Below are 23,266 nucleotides of genomic sequence, written 5' to 3'. Positions count from 1 at the left end.
TTTTCTAGCCGCGCCATTACTGAGCTTTGTAGTTTTGTACCTAGTATCTAGGTATGCTAACTATTGTTGGATAATTGTATTGTTGCAGTGCATCGGTGACAACTGTAAGACACAGGTAAATATTATCAATCTGCTTTGTTTATACTTCACAATTTTATTTTTCCATTCATTGAATATGAGTAAATTAAATATGAATATGAATAAATATGAATATGAACAAATAAGTATATGAATAAATATGAATATGAACAAATAAGAATATGAATAAATATGAATATGAATAATGTTTGTGTGGAAACGTTTTATTTAATTATTTTGCTTTTTTAGTGTAAAGGTCATTCATGTGATGCCCGGGTTTGTATTTAAATATTTTTACTTTTATAACTTACCGATTTACAAACATTATAATTCCATAAATTGTGAATACAGATGTCAATAACAATGAAAAAATGAATGTCAATGAAAAAATCAACTCTGGCTAGCAATGCACCGAGGAGAAGTTTCTTAAGTTGCGAAACTTCTATGAAGAATATTCTCTGGAACTTAAATTTAATAAACAATCTAATTGTGTCAAGACCGACGTAGACACATGCCATTTTAAATATTTCGCCTGCCCGCTTTGGAGCATTCCACGGGCTGTCCCGTACAAACGCATTTTATTTGCTGTGTTGCGACTTTTTTCTCGGCATTTAAAGCAGGCGATCATTTTTCTGTGCATATTTTTGACCATTTGTCATAGAAAAGAAACTCTTATACCTTTAACCTTTTAACCGCCAGCAATTTTTGATCGAGCGTGCTCGTGTCGCCACCGACAGTAATTGTACCATGCAGAGTAAGGTTGGCATAGTTACGGGAGTTATAAATGTACTGTAAAAACCAAATCAGATCTTTGTCTTATTTATCAGACTGTGGCGAAATGAGCTGGATATGTAATGTCTTATATATCAGACTCTGGCGGTTAAAGGGTTAAATCTTCAGAAACTTCGCGTTTGTACGGGACAATGGTAGACAATTTCATGGAATGCTCCTTTACTGTTACGTGGCGTGTAATATTATATATTACACAAAACGTTAAAGTTCTCATGGGAACATTCTCACAGAGAACTTTCTAAGTTTCTTTCATGTAATTTCTCTGAATTTTCTGAGAACATTTTCTGCAATTTCTGCAATTGGTACATTGCTAGTCCCACGACAACAAAGGGGAAATAATATATTAACATTATATTTCTCATAGTATCTATGTACTAGAGAAATTGTACGGTCAACTGTAATAAAATAAAAACCTCTTTTGACCTTAAGGGGCCCACTGATTAACGGTTCGCCGGACGATATCAGCCTGTCAGTTATTCGGAGCTGTCAAATTTTTCGTTTAACTGACAGGCCGATAGCGTACGGCGGACTGTTAATCAGTGAGTCTCTTAAGGTCAAAAGTGGTTTTGTTTTATTGCAGTTCGTTCTCATGTTTATCTTTAATTTGGTTTAAATCTTTTTTAATAGTGCATCGGCAAAGAGTGCAATGCATATGTAAGTTTCTATCTCTTACACCTTTCTATAGTTCGTTTTTTTTAGCATTAGAAAGAACTTGCAAGAAGGTAAGCGATCTTGACATGTCTTTTAATTGAAAAACGCTTTTTAAAAATCAAAAACCGGGCAAGTGCGAGTCGGACTCGCGCACGAAGGGTTCCGTACCATAATGCAAAAAAAAAAGGTCACCCATCCAAGTACTGACCACTCCCGACGTTGCTTAACTTTGGTCAAAAATCACGTTTGTTGTATGGGAGCCCCATTTAAATATTTATTTCATTCTGTTTTTAGTACTTGTTGTTATAGCGGCAACAGAAATACATCATCTGTGAAAATTTCAACTGTCTAGCTATCACGGTTCGTGAGATACAGCCTGGTGACAGACGGACGAACGGACGGACGGACGGATGGACGGACGGACAGCGAAGTCTTAGTAATAGGGTCCCGTTTTACCGTTTGGGTACGGAACCCTAAAAACTATTATTTATGAAAGCAGAAGAATATAAATGATCGTATTAGATTCATAATTGTTACATATTTGCCGTGACTTATTTTTAAAATGGGTTTTTCAATTAAAAGACACATCAAGATTGTTTACCTTATTTCTAATGCTAAAAAAAACGAACTAGTAAATTCTGTCTCTAGTACAAACAGCGACATATGTACTTAACTGTACCTCGGTGGACCTTATTACAAAAGGGATAAGGTCGACCTATGGACATTTAACAGGGCGGGCGATAGTACTTAAGGCGTGCTTTTTCCGTAGGAGCTAAGCGAACCAGTTTTTTGAATCCATTAGAAATATAAGAAACAATGTTTTAAAATTGTGAAAAAAATATATCTTATACTTAAGGATCTGGCAGATACGTTTTGGATCTCAAAAACATGATTAGATAAACTTTGCTCGATAGAAAAAAAATCCAAAGTTACGCCTTTTTTTAACAATAAATCAAAACCAGAGCTACAATACAAACTTTTTTGACTTGTTTTTTACATAAATGTATAGGTAATAAGATAATCTAGATGTTTTGGATCACTTTGTCTCGGTAACATCATTAAAATAATTTCTATGTTTCAATACCTACTAAATCCGCAAGCGCCATCACTCGCGAACGCACTTACGCCCTCTTCAGTCGCGCGGCAGCGCTTGTAGAGGACGGACCTGCGTCAGTGTGTTCCGCGCGGTCACGTGATTTTACCATTTACAAACAATGGGAAACAAAGCATATGAAACGCAAGAAAAAGTCACTAAGTGCTATAAAAACACACTTTCTGATAACAGAAGCATCTAATACTTTACGAGGTGTTTGAAAGCGCCTAGCTTTACTACATCAACAGTTAAAATATTTCAGTATTTTCACTAGGTCAGCAACCAATTTCAATGTAGGTAAATAATATTATATTCCTAGATAATATAATTGTGAGTATGTAAGTATGATATATTTACAGTATTTCACCTTTACTGATATACCTACGTCAGATCTGCAAAATGATTATATTCCTTCGTGCTCTTTGACTCCTTTGAAAATCAGAAATTATTTATTTGGATTGACACAGTATGGGGATGTATAGTGTATACGCTTTTAGTATGAGGGTGCCGAAGGCGCCCGGCTTTGGATCGCATGCAACGTGTCAGGCCCGTCAAGCGTGCAATTTCATCATCATAATCATAAATTTATATAAATATAAAATTTTTCTTTAATGTATTGTTTTTCGGGATGTATTCAAGCGATTAGCTGAAATTTATTGAATAGTGTTCTTTATTTAGGTATGCCTCGATACTCAAAAACCGAATACCATTTGTCATATAAAAAAAATTACTCTCTACTCAACCGGTGTTTTACAATGTAGTATACAAACTCTTCGATTATGTTTGCGTTTTCTTATCAGGTTGTCGTATTTAAGAGTAAAATGCTTATCTCTCACCCCGATTGATTAAGGTTCTACCTACCTACCTACCTTACCTACCTACCTACCTACCTACCTACCCACCTACCTACCTACCTACCTACCTACCTACCTACCTACCTACCTACCTTACCTACCTACCTACCTTACCTACCTACCTACCTACCTTACCTACCTACCTACCTACCTACCTATACCTTACCTTACCTACCTACCTTACCTACCTACCTACCTTACCTACCTACCTTACCTACCTACCTACCTACCTACCTACCTACTAGACATGTGTAAGTAATGCTCGTAATATCACAAATGAGATATCTCTCGAACACGTAATATGGCATTACGTATCTCTCCGCGAAATCAACCAGTACTTCAAACATCACGCATCACGCGAGCCGCACCGAGCGCGCGAGCGCCAACGACCGGCCGAAGCGCGCGAAATGGATTCAATTCCAAATACATTGACCCGCCGATATGAACAGTCAGTTCAAGTCTACGCACGGAGCGCGTAATGTGTAATGTAACTTGTGATAGTGTCATGTTTGTTCGCCATGCCATGCTATCATTGCTTTGTTATCTCGCTCGCACTCGCACTCAGTGCTCGCTCGCTCTCGCTCTGCGATGCTTTCGGCTATCTTCGGAACCATTCGGATAGGTCCGCTCGGCCGATCGCCGCAGTTTAAGTTGTCACTCACTAATATTTTTACGAATATGATTTTCTGCAATAGATTTAAAACTCTAATGCGTCCGCGTAGAGCTTAAAATGTTTTTCTTATAATACCAGAAGGACACGGTCAAATGGAGTAATTTATTTGCGATTTTGAATTTGACGAAAAGAAAACCGTTTATTATTATTGTTGTGAAATGTTTGATAGTTTGCTTGACTTTCACGGTTCGCGGCAAACTAAGTACGAGTTAATACTTGTTTATCCTTTAATTTAATTGTGAATTAGTGCATATCGAGACTGACTGTAGAAATTCGAGTTGTTTATAAAGACTGATGAGTGAACTAAACTGCAAATAAGTTTAAATTAAATTATGAAAGGTGTAAATAATAGTTTCGTTATGGCAATATTCTGATAATGTATTAGTGCTGGTGAGTAATCGCTTTTTTACGGACTATTGGGGACTTTAACTTGATTGACCTATTTAAAAAAATGGCTATAAACGAACCACTTTACGGAGACAGAACCAAAGCGAGCAAAATGTACGCATTGTTATATAATACTCGCCATATCGGGAAGCTCCATAGGCAATTATCTACCTCCGAAACTTACATACATATTACATAATTACATTATTTTATAATTTATAAGAACTAACAAAAAATCTTTCACATAAAGGTGACAAAACGCAACGTGTAATAAATAGATCGATCGCCGATACGGATCCGAAACGCCTAGAATCACTAGAGTGCTGTAGATGCGCTGTGTAATGTAAGAGATAGCTGTAATGTGGCCATCTCGCACGCGCCCGAGCGCTGTTTCACGGTCGGGTCATGTTTCGAGTGATGAGTGATGTGATATCTCAGTGTACCATTACGTCTTCGGAAAAGTGATGTGATATAGCATCACTTTTCGAAGCACTGTTTCGCGCATGTCTACTACCTACCTACCTTACCTACCTACCTACCTTACCTACCTATCTACCTACCTACCTACCTACCTTACCTACCTTACCTACCTTACCTACCTACCTACCTACCTACCTACCTACCTACCTACCTACCTACCTACCTACCTACCTACCTACCTACCTTACCTACCTTACCTACCTACCTACCTACCTACCTACCTACTTTACCTACCTTACCTACCTACCTACCTACCTACCTACTTACCTACCTTACCTACCTACCTACCTACCTACCTATACCTTACCTTTATATGAACAATACCTTACCTTAATTGACCGTCACCTTAAAAATGTTTATTTCCTTTCGGTACTTTAATTCTACTACGCTGCCATTAAATTAAAACGTTACCGATCACTAAATAATAAGTGCACATGGCTCTGTAAAAATAATAATTCTAAATATAATGATCAGAAACACGTAATGAAAAAAATACATACATATACAGTGGAACCTGGATAATTGCAATCTCAAGGGACCGGCCATTTTTTGTCAATTAACCAGGTTTTTCATTTAAGCAGGTCGTGTCAATTAACGAGGTTCAAAAAATTGTTGTGTCAATTATAGAGGTTTTCATTAATAGAGGTTGCGTTCTGACAAATTTCTTTTATGGAGGTGCAAATAACTATTGAAAGTAGATTTACACGCTTACGTTCTGGTTTTCTGGTCTATATATTGCTTCTGACTATACTTGCACTTTTACACTATATTAATTACTACTTTATTTTCTTATCATTTGGGTTTAAAAAATTCCCTTGAATTGTAGAAGAAAGTTTTATTAGAATATTTAGAATGTAAAAAGCATACTTTATTATTATTTCACCTATTTACTACAGGCTGTGATAGATACCCAATAAATAAATTGAATTCTGGATAGAGATATAAATAAAATGATCATTGCTATTAAAATATTGTTTCTGCTGTCTACAACTACATTATTTCAATTACAGAGGTAATAAGTAAGACTCGTTTCAATAATAGAGGTAAAAAGAAGAGCAAAAATAACGGTTTTTTTTAGCACAGTGTCAATTACAGATGTCTTAGTTGCGATGTGGTCAATTACAGAGGCAAAATTACGAAAACGCTAAAATCTAAATTGCAATTATAGAGGTTCCAAAATTTCAATTATAGAGGCCCTTTGGTCTCAAGGGACCGGGACCGGGCTTTTGGTTGCAATTATTGAGGTTTTCCATTTATCCAGGTGCCAATTAACCAGGTTTCACTGTACAATAAAAACTATAAAAACGTGACCCTTGCACGGTATGGTTAAAATACTGCCATCATAAGATCCTTATACTGTGACCCGTTTGCTATCGCCGCCGCGCACAGCGCGCGCTCACGAGCTCGTCGAGCGGGTCGGGACGCGCGGGCGGGGCTTCACGGTTTGCCGCGCACCTCACCCCCTCAGATTCGTTGATGAGTCGAATCATATCGCCTTAAATAGTTTTTTTTTTATTAGCCTTTAGGGGTCTCCCACTGCTGGGCAAAAGCCCTTTCCCGCCATTTGGTCCTAACCAGTGCACACTCCCGCCACTCTTTACAATATGTGTCAAGGTACCTTACGGCGGTTATGGCGGGACTCCGCCATCTCCGTTTTGGATTTCTTCTGCCCCGAGATCCATCCTGTGGGACCCTGTAGCTAGTTTGGTCCAGTAAAATGCGAATAGTCTACAAAGAGTTTTATATTACTGAAATGTGAAAAAAAATAGAATATCAAAAATACCGCACATTTTAAGAAAAATACCTGAGTTAGGTCAGGGGTGCGGAACTCCTCCCTTTGGGCAAACTCGGCTCCATTCGGCTCAGCATTGCTCAGAGAAATTATTAGGGTTGACCCAACTTGACGTCCCTTTGCGTGCACGACCACGGATACGATAGTTAGGCTTACATTTTGATAACCCTAAATAGCCGAAAGGGATAGAGCTATATATTAGAAAGGGACAGCATTCGACCCTGAAACGCTGACAAACTTCGGTTTTGTAGGAAGTCTCCTTTCTGTACGGTAGTACTATTATTTATTCTGTGGTTAGGTACTTGACGTTTTTTCGTTCCAGTGCGACAGCGTCTCATGCCGATACACCATAAATGGCGAATTGAAAAGTGGCATGATCGAGCAAGCCCGGAACCAGCAGCTTCAGCCAAGGAGACCTAATGCCAGAACTAGTGCGGAAGATGACGAACTTGGACTCGAATCTAGTGAACGGATAGCCCAAGAATTAAATAAATAGTCTTTAATAAAACTCACTTCCTTCGATGGCGTTGTTTTGTTTAGACGTACTCCTAGGCAGATCATGAAATGCCGGCGTTTCATGATCTGCCTAGGAATATCACCCCTTGAGTTTTGCACGATATTTATTTATTTATTTATTTAGAAATTTAATTCAGGCAACAAGGCCCATATTACAAATACCTTACAGACTAACATACATAATGTATTTTATAAACTTAAAACTAAACACTATTTAGTCGACAAAACGGCGTGGCTCCGTTGCATCGGCTGCTCTTGTGTCGGATTCGGCAGTTTGCCCCGGAACCTCCGAAACACGACACCTTTCGGCCAGATATATATATAGATATGGATATGGTTGGTGTTCGCTAGGCAGATCATGAAATGGCGGCGTTTCATGATATGCCTAGGAATATCTCGATATGCCCGATTTTACGATCTGCCGCCGGCATAAACAAGACCAAGTGCAAGTAGTTCGAAAAACTCGCGTAGCTAGAAGATGTTGATGTCAACTTTAGCCAAGACCACGGAGACAACGCCGTCCTCGAAACGTTGGATGTTCAATTTAATTGTATTCGATTATGTCCTGGTTTAGAATTTAATTTAATAAAAAAGCTTTACAAAATTGTAAAGTTCAGTTTATTATATAAAATAACTTTTGAAAACGATTTTTTATTTCCTTTTGAACCCACGTTTATTGACCATCACCCACGCACGTGAAAGGTTAATTAATAACGTAAGGACATAATTAATAACAGTCTGCGATAAAATAGTGTAATTAGTAAAAATACTATTAAGTTTGTACGAATTGTTCCTGATTTAAGGGGCCCACAGATTGCCAGATCGTCGGACGATAAGTATCAGTCTGTCAGTTGTTCGGAGCTGTCAAATTTTGTTTTTAACTGACAGGCTGATATCGTCCGCCGGACTGGTAATCAGTAACTATGATAATCCCAAATATGATTACCTATATGACAACTGTCTCGCTACTGGCATATTATGTATTTTAATCCAATTCATCACAATTCTATCTGGGAGTCTTTAAAAGAATTTAATTATCTGACCTCTCTATCACTCTTGTATATTCGAGCGATAAAAGGCAGATAACTAAATTTCATATTATCGCGTTTCCTGGTAGGCCCTTGTTAACAAACCAGGCCGTAAATTATTGCAGGTGACTGTACAATCACACAAACACACTGTATAATCACACAAACACACTGTACAATCACACGAACACACTGTATAATCACACAAACACACTGTATAATCACACGAACACACTGTATAATCACACAAACACACTGTACAATCACACGAACACACTGTATAATCACACAAACACACTGTACAATCACACAAACACACTGTATAATCACACAAACACACTGTATAATCACACAAACACACTGTACAATCACACAAACACACTGTATAATCACACAAACACACTGTACAATCACACAAACACACCGTATAATCGCTTACCATTGCCTTGCAAGATGACCCTATACCGGGCGTATCTCACTCCGCGATTTCGTCGCTTTGCTGCAGGTAGCTAAAATAAAAGTATATCCGTTCGACCCTAATTTTGGGGTTTGCCATAAGCCGTGGCGCTGTCGCCACCTAGCGGCCATATCTGTCCTGATCGTAACAGACGCGTTTTGTTAGAGAGGGAGTCTTCTGTACCTACCTATCACTGTAATGTACAAACTATAAGTAAGTACCTATTATAGGTGTAGTACAATTATTTTATTTTATATTTTTTAAACAGATTGCGGAAAATGGTTCCATTATACCCGAATCCTCATTAATTAAATTAAATTAAATTAAATTAAATAACATGATACCTGGAAATCACATTTTGGTACAAGATGAAAGGAACTGAAATCGTAAGTAATAAAGTTACATTACAGTGAATTATGGAGGAACACAGATTAATTATAATAATTTTCCTTGTAGCCTTGGCTTTTGTTTTATTAAATTCTTGCTTTAAGGCTAATTAGATCATGATAACATCTTTATGTTTTCGGAATGAGTTTTTTACCTCCAACGCAAAAAGAGGAAGTAATTTTGTGTAAAGCTGACCACTGACTAACAGTCCGCCGGACGATATCGGCCGGTCAGTTGTTCGGAACTGTCAAATTTTTGTTCTAACTGACAGGCCGATATCGTCCGGCGGCCCGTTAGTCAGTGGTCGGCTTAAGTATCTGTGTATTTAACTGTGATGTGTTTAAATTAAAATTTAATATTGTAATATCAATGTCAAAAATTACAACCGGATCTATTACAAAAGGGAAGAGGGACTCATCTTTTCAAAAAAATATAAATACTTGATATTATATGTCAAAAATTTAAAACGTACTGTAAAACGTTGTACAATACACATGCGAAAAGGTAATTTGCAACTCGTGTGGATTTAAAATTTAACACTCCCTTCGGTCGTGTTTCAATTTATCGCCACTCGTTGCGAATTTCCTACTTTTCGCACTAGTATCGTAATGTTCTATTGCTGGAACTTGAATTAGGACCATAGTAGTAAGTTGTGGACAAAAACGTGCCAAAAACCAATAAATAAAAACAAACTGAAATAAAATGTCATATACTAAGAAAAAGTGACCAAGGCCTCCAGTGCCCCAGGCTGGAATCGAACCAGCGTCCTCTGCTATCGCGGTAGATGCCTGAACCACTCGGCCACCGGGCCACAGCGGCATAGGTCGAATACAATAATAAATAATAGGTAAATAGGTAGGTATTTTTCTGAAAAATACTTTAATTTGTTCAAATACTTCTAGTAAATAAAAACAACTTAAAATTACAACAATACTAAATACAAACTATTCTAAAATTAAACTAAACTAAATCTACAGGGGCCCACTGATTAACAGTCCGCCGGACGGTATCGGCCTGTCAGTTAGAACAAATTTTTGACAGTTCCGAACAATTGACAGGCCGATACCGTCCGGCGGACTGTTAATCAGTGGGCCCCTTATAAAAAAGGCCCCTGCGGCATGGTCCTCAAGATGCTGGCTGCGTTACCCCGCTGAACTGCCAGACTGAAGCGTTGAGCTAGGTAACTGCCAGCTCTTGGGTCCCTAGTTGCGTCCCTGAGTCTCTTTGATAGGTCTCCAAAGAGTCTCTGAGGGCCCGATTCGGATTTTGAAATAGACATCTATTAGATATCTTTTAGACATCACCAAGATACGATAACGATATGTTTAAAATCGAACCTGTCAAATTTGACATTTGCGCGATTCTGGAGATACCCTTGAACGATTTCCACAGGATATGACTTAGAGATCTAATAGATATCTTACTCTATATAACGTAAAAGTGACATTGGTTGCCCAAATTGCGCTGTAAAAGAGAACTAGTTGATATCTAAACTATAACGTATCTACAATGGGTCTAGTACGTGTCGTCTATTGTGAATATCTTGAAGTTCGAATATGGCAGTGAGAGTTTTACACGTGTAAATCTTAGTAAGCAGTGATCCGGTGACAGTGCACGTAGTTGCACGTGCCGAACTGGTAAGAGCTTCTTCCAAGAGCTTTAGCTCGCGCAGCTTATGACAGAGCAAATAGAGTATAGTTTTATGATTAATTTTTTAACAAGCAGATACGTCTGCTAGCGATATTCCAAATTTTTATATTACAGGAAAAACTGGAACAAGTTACGCGTCCGGCAGGACGGCAGAAAGGTTTATGATTAATATCTGGAAGACCGAGCTTTACTCGGAAAACATATAAAAACTCAAAAATGCACGTTTTCCCAGAGATACGACCTAGACAGATCGATTTATCGCCCCCGAAAACCCCCATATAGCAAATTTTATAGAAATCGTTAGAGCCGTTTCCGAGATTCCCGAAATATATAAATAAATAAATAGTAAATTTTATAGTATTAGTTTTTAGTTTTAATTTAGTTTTATTTTATAGATAAGTTAGTTTATTTTCATTTTTAATATTTGTATCTACCTTATCAATAAACCTAAAGTCAAATAAATAAATATAATATACAAGAACGGCTCGTTTAAAGTTATAAGATTCCCCGGTTTAATGGATGATATCAGCCTGTCAGTTAAACGCAAAATTTGACAGCTCCGAACAACTGACAGGCCGATACTGTCCGGCGGACTGTCAGTGGGCCCCTTTAGACCCATGTCTATTGTCCCCGCTGTAAAACTGCGCTGTGGCAAGGCTGGTGTAAGTGCGACTGAGTCTACTTAGAGTAGTTTGTAATCCATATCCTCTGCCTCAGGGTTGCCTGTTTCATCTGAATATTTTAAGATAAAACACAGTATTTGATATCATCAAACTTGACACCACTTGACGCCACTGAGCTCTGAAAATGTTATTCGTAAACTATTTAAAAGTTTGAAATTGCAAATTTAGGCATCTCTACCAGCTTTTTAGAGATATCTCTAAAAATCCCTACTAGAGTCTGTGCGGATAGAGAAGAGTCGTGGGATTTGAGGGCGCGCCAGTGCTATTTTATGGTTTTTGCTATGCTGACAACACTGGTCACGTGATTATCTGATTATAGTACGACACTAAAGGTCATGATACTTGAATCCCTTTTGTTCCGGTTTTTTACCACGGCTTACTAAACGGAGCCTGGTGGCGGTGTCGGCTCGTCAACTCAATCCATCTGGGATATATTTCACCCATTGTAAACTTGACTTGTAATGTATGTGTACATTATTAATAATAAATATGAATATGAATAAAAATAGTGCATAAGTAGGTAGGCCTTATTGGGATATGTCCGGTTCTCTCATCTCACGATATTACGCCGTCAATCACGATACGAAAAGTCACTGCTAAATATGAAATATAATTTCGTAACTAACATAACCTACAAATAAAGAAATATTTTATTAGAAAAAGTTTTATTCAGAACCTAGTAAACGAACTAACAAATAAAGAAATATTTTATTAGAAAAAGTTTCATTCTTTGTAATCGAAGTCTGAATTAAAATATTCAATGTCACTTATGTTTGAGCTAGCTTCAAAACAACCAGGGACACTCATAGAACTATCTTCATCTGAACTGGATGTGCTTGAATCCGGCACGTAGATTACGAATTCTTGCATATCACCTACTTAGCGGTCTTTTATTCGAGATACCGTAGGTACTTTTACACAATCCTGAAAAAGAAATTACATATAAATATGCATAAAATGGCAAGTATCAAGACTATTTGTCAGTTATTTTAAAGATCATGAATGACCTGCATATTTATGAAAATTAATATATTTTGAATGAATATGCTTACCGATTATGTACCGGAGACAAGTTACTTAGGGGGCTTATTAAATAGGTAATTATTTAATATTAAATACAACATCAATACCCGCGAATAACGGAAACACGTTCCGCGACTTTTTGTAAGTCGATAGTCGGCTTTTACCCGGTTTCTTCCCGCTGACAAAACCGAACAATGTTAAATATAATTTTCCTTGTAGTTTTATGTACAGTTTTATCGTGTTTTGAAAATATTTTATACATAAAACTTGCGGTTTTTGTTAATAAAAATATACATTGACAGAAGTTTGTTTACTTTTTACAAGACAGGTGTCAAAGGTTTGATTGCCATATAAAATTTAAAATGTTAGTTCCCGTTTCTGCCACGACTCTTCTCTTTCCGCACAGACTCTACTTATAAATGTGTAACTCCGTTTGTCTGTTACTTCATTATACATTTTAATAGCTGAAACAATTTCGATAAAGCAAGCTAATAGAACAATATAGGTTGACACACGGTAGACCGGGCCGGGTCCGGGCCGGAGCTTCCAGCGCGTCGTTTTCTATGGAAAGCACCACGTGATCATCGATCAGCCGTCATAGAAAATTACATGTCGGATGCCTCGGCCCGGGCACGGCCCGGTCTAGCGTGAATCATCCTTATATCAGTAGTGGTTAAATACCTTTAACATCTGTATATTTCCTGCCAAATAATAATTTTATTAAAAATCAGTTCAGTCACCAGCAATAGTTGCTAAGCGGGCGAGGTGTTCAAATTGATCTTGACGCGACTTTATTGCTAAGAGAATAAGGGTAACATTCCATTTCCAAAGACAACTGCACTACTGTCAATTTTAAGGTGACAGTCCATTTCCAACGACAGCTGCATTACTGTTCATTTTACTATGGAAATTGACAATAGCAGCGACGCGCTCAGGCCGCGTAGCCAAGATGCCAATCGCTAACGCTCCGTAGCGATCGAAACGCTACTGTCACTGTCACCCTCATGGGGAAGAGTGATAGAGATACATAATGCTTTTCGTTGTCGAACGATAGCGATTGTAACATTGGCTAGGCGGCCAGTACCGGTAGTGCAGCTGCGGTTAGAAATGGAATGTTACCATTACTATGGAAATTGACAATGACAGCGACGCGTTCAGTGCCGGTAGTGCAGCTGCGGTTAGAAATGGAATGTTACCATAAGAGATCATTTGAACACCTCGCCCGCTTAGCAACTTCTGCAGCTGACTGTATTTAACGTCAATTAATTAGCATATTAGCCCGAAGTAATTTACCAGATGAATACACAATTTTATTTTACATAAAATAGCTTTCGCTGAAAGAAAAACTCGTGCAATTGAAAAATAATTTCCTTCGTGGCAGTAAAAAATGCCATTTATGGTCCGATATTGGATTCTGTTTAATAAAATTGTTCCGCCTCGGAGGCCTTTATTAAAATACGAATGTACAGTCGCCAATAGATATATCGGAGCAGCCAAGGTGTTCACAAATATCTGAACACGCCTCTATTGTCAGGGCGTTAGAGTGCGCGTTCAGATATTGTGAACACCTTGGCCGCTCCGATATATCTGATGGCGACTGTATACAGTTAGCTGTAGAATTATTTTAGAAAAGTGGCTGTTTAACCCCTCATGCTCATATGCCCGGGTAATGATTGAACCTTGACCGTAGCGAGTGGTTCGGAAAGTGTAATCTTGAGCTTCGCGAGTGCAAGAGTGTAATGAAGAAAAAAATTCCAAACAATAATGGATGGCGTTATTCATAAACGCTTGTCAAGTCTATCAAGCTGTTTAAATAATATAATCGTTTGTCCTTACCCGTAATTTTGCCATTTGTGTTTGTTAGAAAGGGACAAAATTTACCAGAGATATGTTAAGTTTTATAAATAAGGAGGTTAATCATAGCTACCGATTCACCTGACAACCCTAACGGTATATCCCGTATATCCCTTTTAGGTCTTTTAGAATTTTGAATTGCTTGAACGGCAGTTTTTACAGCACTAAGTCCCACTTGCACCATCCCACTGGCGCTAACCCAGGGTTAACCGGTTAAACAGTTAACCCAGTGTCAAATGGTACTGGTAACCATGGTAACTCCAGGTTTAACCGGTTAACCCCGGGTTAGTGTATGGTGCAAGTGGCCCTTAGTTGTTCGCATTTGCAAAACTAACTAAAAGTATTCAGGGGATTTAAAAGTTTCATTTGATTTCATACCACGATTTGAGATAGCAAGACAATCAGTGCGTGTAATATTGTAGGTCTACTGAATCTACTCTAAAGTCCCACAACGCTTTGCTTACAAAAAGGGCAATTCCTTCAAAAACCTACGTTCCTGAACTCGAGTTTAACTCAGTATGATCCACTTAAAGCGTGAACAGGCTGAATTTGAATTAAGTCTCCGCAAACGAACGATTTTGTTTAGAGATGCCCCGAATGGTTTTGGCCGAATACCGTATATTCGGCCCCTCTCTGCCGAAGCCCCGAATATTCGGCATAACGTTTGTACAATTTCAGGCACATTTATTATGAAAACTGTTCGGCAACAAAGCAGAACGTTTGCTATAATAAGGTGTAATTTTTGTTGCTCAGAACTAGTGAATGTAGTCAAGAGTCAATAAAATCGAACCCATGATAAAAATAAAATTATTAGTAACCAACAACCAACAAATGCTCATAAAACAGTCTTCATATCTAACAGCTTTCCAAGAAAACATTTTAAACATTAATTTAATTTAGAGGTTTGCGGCTATTTTTATCGTGCTACTTATATAAATCCTCATAAATCCCAGCCATACAAATGAAAAATTCAATATTTGCCACAGAAATTTGAACCTTACTGTAGGAAATAGAGTTGATTTTGCGTTGTTCAAAAACTGAACGAAACAAAGCAAAAGCAACTGTGTTCCAATCGAATATGATTTAAATTTTATTGAACTGAATAAGTACTATAGGTAGGACCGCCTTAGGAATATATCTTTTTAGGTAGGTGTAAGAGATATTCGGTACTCGGCCGAATAGTGGGTAACATTTGGCCGAATACCGAATATTCGGCAGAGTGGCCGAATAGGCCGAATACTGCATAGTTGCCGAATATTCGTGGCATCTCTAGTTTTGTTACCATTCCTCTCACGGACGGCGCGTGCAAAAGGCCGTTTTATATTTTGGTGAATGTTGGGGAAATTAATTATAAATGGATTAGAGCAGGGCTCTCCAAACCCCGGCCCGCGGACAGCGATCCAATGCGGGCCGCAGGAGCCAGGCTCTAGGTGTTCAGCCCTAACCAGATACACACACCCGCCCCTCCCCACCTCGGCACCTGTGGCCCGCGCGATAATTCTGAGGCGCAATATGGCCCTCAGGTAAAAAAGTTTGGTGACCCCTGGATTAGAGCAACATAGATTTAGTATGTACGTATAGAACATAATACAGTTAAAGGTTTTAAGCTAAGGAACAAATTAAACGTGAAAAAGTTCAGTGTTGTGGGTGGGACTTGAACCCACGACTACCGGATCGCTAGCCCGGTTCTCTTTCATCTAAGCTACCAAAACCTTACCTATAGTCTGTATGTTTAGGTAATTAGGTAAATAAAAGTAAACAAAACCCTCAAATGGCTCCTTAATGCAGTTAAGGGTAGATTAAAACATTACATGATCAAATAATGTAGATTAAAGTCAGGTCGTTCAGTGGCTGATCCAGGCGGTTTTATATTTGGTTGGTTAACCAGTAAATGTTATAACTTTCCGAAAATTATTAGTTTTCTTTTATTTAAATACCTAAAAATACAGATTATATACAGCGAATATTTCCACCATATGTGTATAAAATAACACCAAAAATAAGATTGAAATTGTTATTTTACTATAATTGGATTCCAAAACAGCTCTGAAACAATTTAATTTATCTATTATCCTACAAGCCTATTGTTATACATCTCAAAGTCAAGTTAAGGATGACTCACTTTAGACCGGGCCGTGTCCGGGCCGGAGCTTCCGGCGCTACCTTTTCTATGACATGACAGGCGATCACGTGATGCTTTCCATAGAAAAAGATGCGCCGGAAGTTCCGGCCCGGTCTAACGTGACTTATCCTTTACTGAGAACTAGCTTACTTGATATCTCGTGAATATATCGCTTGATCCTAAATTGAAATTCACGGCGTCAGATTAATTCTATGTTTAGTATAAAAGCCTATTTTGTGGTCCAAGGCATGAGATACTGTCTTTAAATTTCACGCACAAAAAACACAGGGAATCCTAATTCAGGCACATGTAAACCATCGCTATTATTAAGTCTTTGTTTTATATGAATGTAACCATGAATACGTGTTTTAAATAAATTATGTTTATGATTAAAATAATCACTAGATTATTATTCACGACGGGAATTAATCGCGTAAAATTAAGTGTTAAATTTACCTTACACGTATCGAGGACGGCGTTGTCCCCGGTGGTCTAAGTACTGGTAAAGTTTAAGTAGGTACCTAGATTTACACGATTGAGTCCCGATAAAGTAAATAATAATAGGTATATGAACATCGTGAATGTTTAAATTACAATCTATCAGTTATTTAAAATATGCTTTTTTCACACAAACTCATAGCTATATTATTCTCTCCAAAGTAATACAAAAATATATGGACTTACCTACAAACAAAACTTCTAACGATCAATAGTAGAGAAAAAGTATCGATACCTAATTTAGTTTAGTTAGGCCGGGTCGTGCCCGGGCCGAGGCGTCCGACATGTAATTTTCTATGACGGCTGACGGTGATCACGTGGTGCTTTCCATAGAAAACGAAGCGCCGGAAGCTCCGGCCCGGTTCTGGTCCGGTCTAGCGTGAGTTATCAATTAATATAAATATCTCTGTTTGGCCCTATGGTTGACTGGTAGAGAATGCCATTTGGCATTAAGTCCGCCATTTGTACATTGTTGTATGTATTTTGTGCAATAAAGTTTAAATAAATAAATAAATAATATTAAAATTTGCTTCCTGAAATCCGATGTCTGTTTATGACTTGGACCGCACCAGTATCCAGGCACTTCGCCCCATTGTCCTGTTTCCATTGATGTCGACAAATACGATCAAATGTTAATCTTACGCATAGTTTATCTTTTAAATACAGTAAGTACCTAACGAATTAATGAATAGTAAAGTAACCCCCCCCCCCCCCGCACCCGGGTATGTCCTTAAACTACGTCCAAGACCACCGGTGGACGGGCAGCAGCGTCCCTCAAATTCGGTGTACTCGACTGCGATCGCCAACCCGCCTGCCAAGCGTGGCGATTATGGCATTCACCCCCCATAAGGGGGAGGCCTATGTTCAGCAGTGGACGTCTTATGGCTGAGATGATGATGATGAAAGTAACATATATTTTCGCTTATGCTGAAATTAACTTATAAAAACCTTCTTTTAAATTCATCACATCGCTTGCTAAGGGACGCGCGTTCCAGGGTTAGCCAACTAAAGGTGACAGTCCATTTCCAACGACAGCTGCACTACTGTTCATTTTACTATGGAAATTGACAATGACAGCGACGCGTTCAGTACCGGTAGTGCAGCTGTGGTTAGAAATGGAATGTTACCATAAAAGTGACATTCCATTTCCAACTGCAGCTGCAATACTGTTCATTTTACTATGGAAACGCGTCGCTGTCATTGTCAATTTCCATAGTAAAATGAACAGTATTGCAGCTGGAGTTGGAAATGGAATGTCACTCTAATTCTGAGTTAACCGTTTGACAGATGTAGTGCATAATTATTTTCCATCGTATTTTCACGGAAACGCATGAACGTTTGAACTCGTTGCTATTTCAGTCAGTCTCGGTACAAAAAGTACTGAGGTTGACTGAAGTAGCATGACACAGTATACGAACGTTTCCGAGAAAATACGATGGAAAACAATTATGCATTAGGTACACAGAGATCACGGTAGGTACAGTTTTAATCCTGTATAAAGAATTGGGGACTTCTACAGGTTTCCTAACGATATTATCTTTTAGCTAGAGCTAAAAGATAAACATTGTTATAGGTGCAAAGAAAATAAATTATATATAAAAAAGTTTTCAATCCAACTACAGATGTAGTGCATAATTGTTTTCCATCGTATTTTCTCGGAAACATTCGTGTTTGTCATGCTACTGCAGTCAACCTCAGTTACCGAGACTGATTGAAATAGCAAGACACGTTCGTACATTTCCGTCAAAATACGATGGATAAATAGTTAATTATGCCCTACATCAGATTCTGTATGTATGTCGTTTCAAAATGGCGCCAGCAATGTTACCAACCGACTGCTGAATCCATACCCTCACTGTGATATGGGATTAACTCGCATGGCATGAATGACATGAGGCGGGCGTCAGTATCAATAGATTGATAACGTCATGTCATGTTAATCTAATTGAATATTCCCATTGTGCAGCTTGACAAGGCTTCAATATGCGTATGTTATTAATAGCATGGTGGATGACCGCTTGTCCGTACAAACATGTGACCTGGGTATCGGACCTTTTTCCCTCTCTTTTTGGGGGGTAGGCACGGTACGATCTCGTAGCTAGGTACTGGGCCATCAGCTTTCTTTGACCTTAGGAACAATCGTGCCAAGCGGCATCGCCTGAGTCAAAAGTGCATACTTACTGCACTCACTCTGCTTACGAGCTAAATTTCACAAAAATCTAAATTTTGAAAGCCTTTATCTCGGAAACTATTCAATCTACAGAGACAGTTCTAATCTGGTATTGTAGCAAATTTAGTCTTTAAAAACGCCTAAGGAAAGTACTATCAAAAACTAATCCTTTAGGGTTAAAATGGCCAGAACTAAACAAAAACCGAAATTTTCGCAGGTTTTTCGATTCACCAACGAGTTCACCAACTTGGATTATTCATTGGATCAACATAGGGAATGCAATACCGGGATACCAGGATCCCGAAATACCGGGATCCCGCATGCAATTTGCGGGATTAATCCCGCTCGTAAATTAAGCGGGATCCCGCGGGATTTGCGGGATCGAAGAGCGACGTGGTTCTTACGTGTTACTACAAGGAACACAGGCTCGGGCACGTGCCTACTGGCGAAAATTCTTCACGGAGCCTAAATGCATCTATTGGAGGAAAGGGGTAATGATACGGAAGAGCATTTTGCCCGAATTTGTCTATTTATTTCATCACACTTGCTCGTAAAAGGTGTTATTTTACGTAGGCGACGCGGTCCGTAAATCTTAAATTAGTACCCAGGGAATTTTGTTATGTAGGTACGTCCGAAATTGGGCAGATTTTTTATTGTTTTCCCTCTTTTTTCCTCACAGGTGTGATGAAAAACTTTGCATGTGCCACGAGTGGTACAGGACTTACGAAATCGCGTTAATTAAGCCTTTACACACGTTCTTAAATTCTTGATTACTGTCATTATACCGTATTCTTTTAATACAAAATGTACTATTTCTAATTTCATTTTACTTTTTGTTTTCAACCTTCAAATTTAGTACTAATTCGTAAAATTGTATACTAACTTGCGGGATCCCGCAAATACCGGGATCCCGCGGGACTTAAAATGGCAATCCCGCGGAATACCGGGATTGAGTTCCTCATGCGGGATTGCATTCCCTAGATCAACATCATAAATAAGTCTGCAAAAAATCAGAACTAACGGATTTGACGCAAACGCTAAATGTATAAATTTACTGTATTAGAGATGAAAATGAAAACTACATTTGTAGGGAGGAGCGGTCACGTGACTTTGTCCCCTTACGTCTTAATCTTACTACTCCATCTCCATACATTGGCGGAGGTTAGAATATAAACCCGGAATGAACAATATGATGTGGGATTGAAGGAAACACAGTCTATTGTTTCAAAGGCTGTGGCTGCTTTAATTATGATTAAATACGAAGTTTGTGTATGTGCATCGCTTTATCCACATTTATCCACGTGGTAAAACAACTGTCACTTTTTAACCCTGCGGGATAGAAAGGGCCGGACACCGTTTTATCACGCTGTCACGTAGACAAATACGACCATCATATCCGTACTGAAGAGTATATGGGCCCGATTCGGATTTTGAAATAGACATCTATTAGCAATCTTTTAAACATCACCAAAATACGATAACGATATGTTTAAGATCTAACCTGTCAAATTTGACATTTGCGCGATTCTGGAGATACTTTTGAACGATTTCCACAGGATATGACTTAGAGATCCAATTCACAGCTAATAGATATCTTACTCTATCTAACGTAAAATTGACATTGGTTGCCCGAATTGCGCTGCAAAAGAGAACTAGTTGATATCTAAACTATAACTTATCTAGAATGGATCTAGTACGTGTCGTCTCTTATGAATATCTTGAAGTTCGAATACGACAGTTGAAGGAAACACAATATTTAGTCGTAACGATCCCCATTTCGAGGATATCATTAATAAACGATAACCATCGATACCGTCGCCTTGACAATTCCTTTCGTACAATTACTTGACTAATCGGATAAAAGGGAAAATTAATCATTACTTACAAAAAGAACTAACCTTCATATAACTTTAAGTGTCTTAAGCCATTTTGGTATTGTCGTATTGATTTTGCTGGGACTTTTACCAAGACACCCTCATGCTATTGGCGATTTCACTGCACGTTACATACATTGCTTCATGACTTGAAGACTAAATACGTGGAGATGGTTGATAGGAAGCAATGGATAGTGTTTTTATTGAGATTATCCAATACCTATGCACTGAAATAGATTCATTTGTTGTCCTTTCTGAACGTGAGATGATTATCCCTTATTCCCTTAATCAAGTTATCTTTGGGCGGATTGTTTTGATCGTTAATTGATAGCTTATTTTTCCGTAGGGAATTATATTACATATTATATTTTAATTAGCATTATTGTGTGGGATTATCGCTCGTTTCATTACAGGACATTTTCACTTAAAAGTAGACCATTTACTTTTCGAAAATCCATAAACTTTTGGGTTATTTCTACTCAGAATTACGATGATTATCGGTTTAAAAAGAAACAAGACCGAAGTGATCCCATAAGTGTTCCGTGAACAAAGTTTTGTACGGAACACTAAAAATGGGTTCCAAAAAAACTGTGAGTTTTGTAATGCATTTTTACATACATTTTGTATGGACCCTCACAAAATTGGCACCCAAAATTTGTATGAAAGCTGGGGACACTTTTTTTCTTTGTCTCATTTAATAGTACTCGTGATAGTCGTGATTCTGAAACCCATTAGTTGATGGTTAATGTAAAAAAGTAAATCTCAGCACCATTACCATGATAGTGGTACCATTTTTTCTGAAAAGCGAATCCCCTAAAGCATACACACACACACACACACACACACACACACACACACACACACACACACACACACACACACACACACACACACACACACACCACACACACACACACACACACACACACACAGTCACATTCAACGCGGTCGTAGCGCTATACGGTAGCGGATTCCCGGAAAGTAGCGTAATTTGCTTCGTAGAGGCAAAACGACGTGTCGCGATTAGCGCTGAATGGCATAGCCTCCTAAGTCCCAAGGTCCTACCTATAGTACTTATTCAGTTGAATGAAATTTAAATCTTATTCGATTGGAACAGAGTTGCTTTTGCTTTGTTTCGTTAAGTTTTTGAACAACGCACAATCAACTCTATTTCTTACGTTGTAGGTTCAAATTTCTGTGGCAAATTTTGCATTTTTCATTTGTATGCCTGGGTCTTAGGAGGTTAAGAGGCCGAGAAATTGTTAGATTTTTACAAAAAGTGCCTGAATTTTTATAGGCTTGTAGGTATGCATACTACGAGTTTCTACAGGCCATAGCCCAAGAAAGATACGCTTACGTTAAACATTAATTAGTAATAGGCAATTTTTTTTTTATTCCTGTTCTTTAGATCATTTTAAGATACTTTATTTTCGAATCCAACCAACTTTCCCTCCGGAAGTAGGTAAAAAAAAATAGTTTAAAAAAAGAGCCGTTCTTGTTTGTTAAAAATAGTAATAGTATTTTTAGTTCGTAAACGTGACGAAAATAATATATATAATGAGTCGACAATGGAATCGGTCAAAATATTTACACGAAAAATAACTAATTCAATAAATTGCGGGACCTCACGGATATACGTCGTAACTTGATATAAAAAAAAAGTTATAATTAAGTCTTTGATTTAATTACCATAAAACTACTTCATTAAGCTATTTATCCGAGAATCCAACATCAATATTATTTGTATCACTTTTATATATATTTACGCCTTAAACGTGCTAGAAAAAATGGTTATAGATATAATTTCTAGCAGACTTTGTTCTGATAACGTTCAAAGTGATATTCAATACATAATCACACTAAAACATGGTCAATGTAATAAATAAGAGCAATTTAACAAATTCGCTAAATGAAACTACCAAATTTGAACTCTGTGCGCTAATGCTAAGGATTACATTTCCTTGCGGCGCGCGGGTACAGTTTCAATGCGGGCGGTGGCGGGAGTTCTCGCCAAGGACGCGTGGATAGTATGTAGGTAAGTATGTACTTAACTACAAGTTGCTACAAGTGACAGGCCAATTCGAACGTGCGCGGGCGTCCCGCTCGCACCAAATATTTGTGCGGCCAAGTCTGAGCGAAATGAACGCGCGCGTGAATGATAGCTAATTAAAAATAACTGATATAATTTCCAACATTATTTTAAT

General features: G+C 38.2%; 1 long non-coding RNA gene across 1 annotated transcript; it reads left to right on the top strand.

Annotated features, from left to right (window-relative positions):
- Positions 1 to 325: 325 nt before the first annotated feature.
- LOC134676001 (uncharacterized) lies at positions 326 to 7,290 on the top strand. Its single transcript, XR_010099859.1, has 3 exons — positions 326 to 354; positions 1,498 to 1,524; positions 7,123 to 7,290. It is a non-coding gene; the product is annotated as an uncharacterized LOC134676001 (long non-coding RNA).
- Positions 7,291 to 23,266: the final 15,976 nt, after the last annotated feature.

The sequence above is a fragment of the Cydia fagiglandana genome, chromosome 23 (genome assembly GCF_963556715.1).
Source record: "Cydia fagiglandana chromosome 23, ilCydFagi1.1, whole genome shotgun sequence".
Classification (NCBI taxonomy): Eukaryota; Metazoa; Arthropoda; class Insecta; order Lepidoptera; family Tortricidae; genus Cydia; species Cydia fagiglandana.
This window is presented reverse-complemented; position numbering and strand designations above follow the sequence as displayed.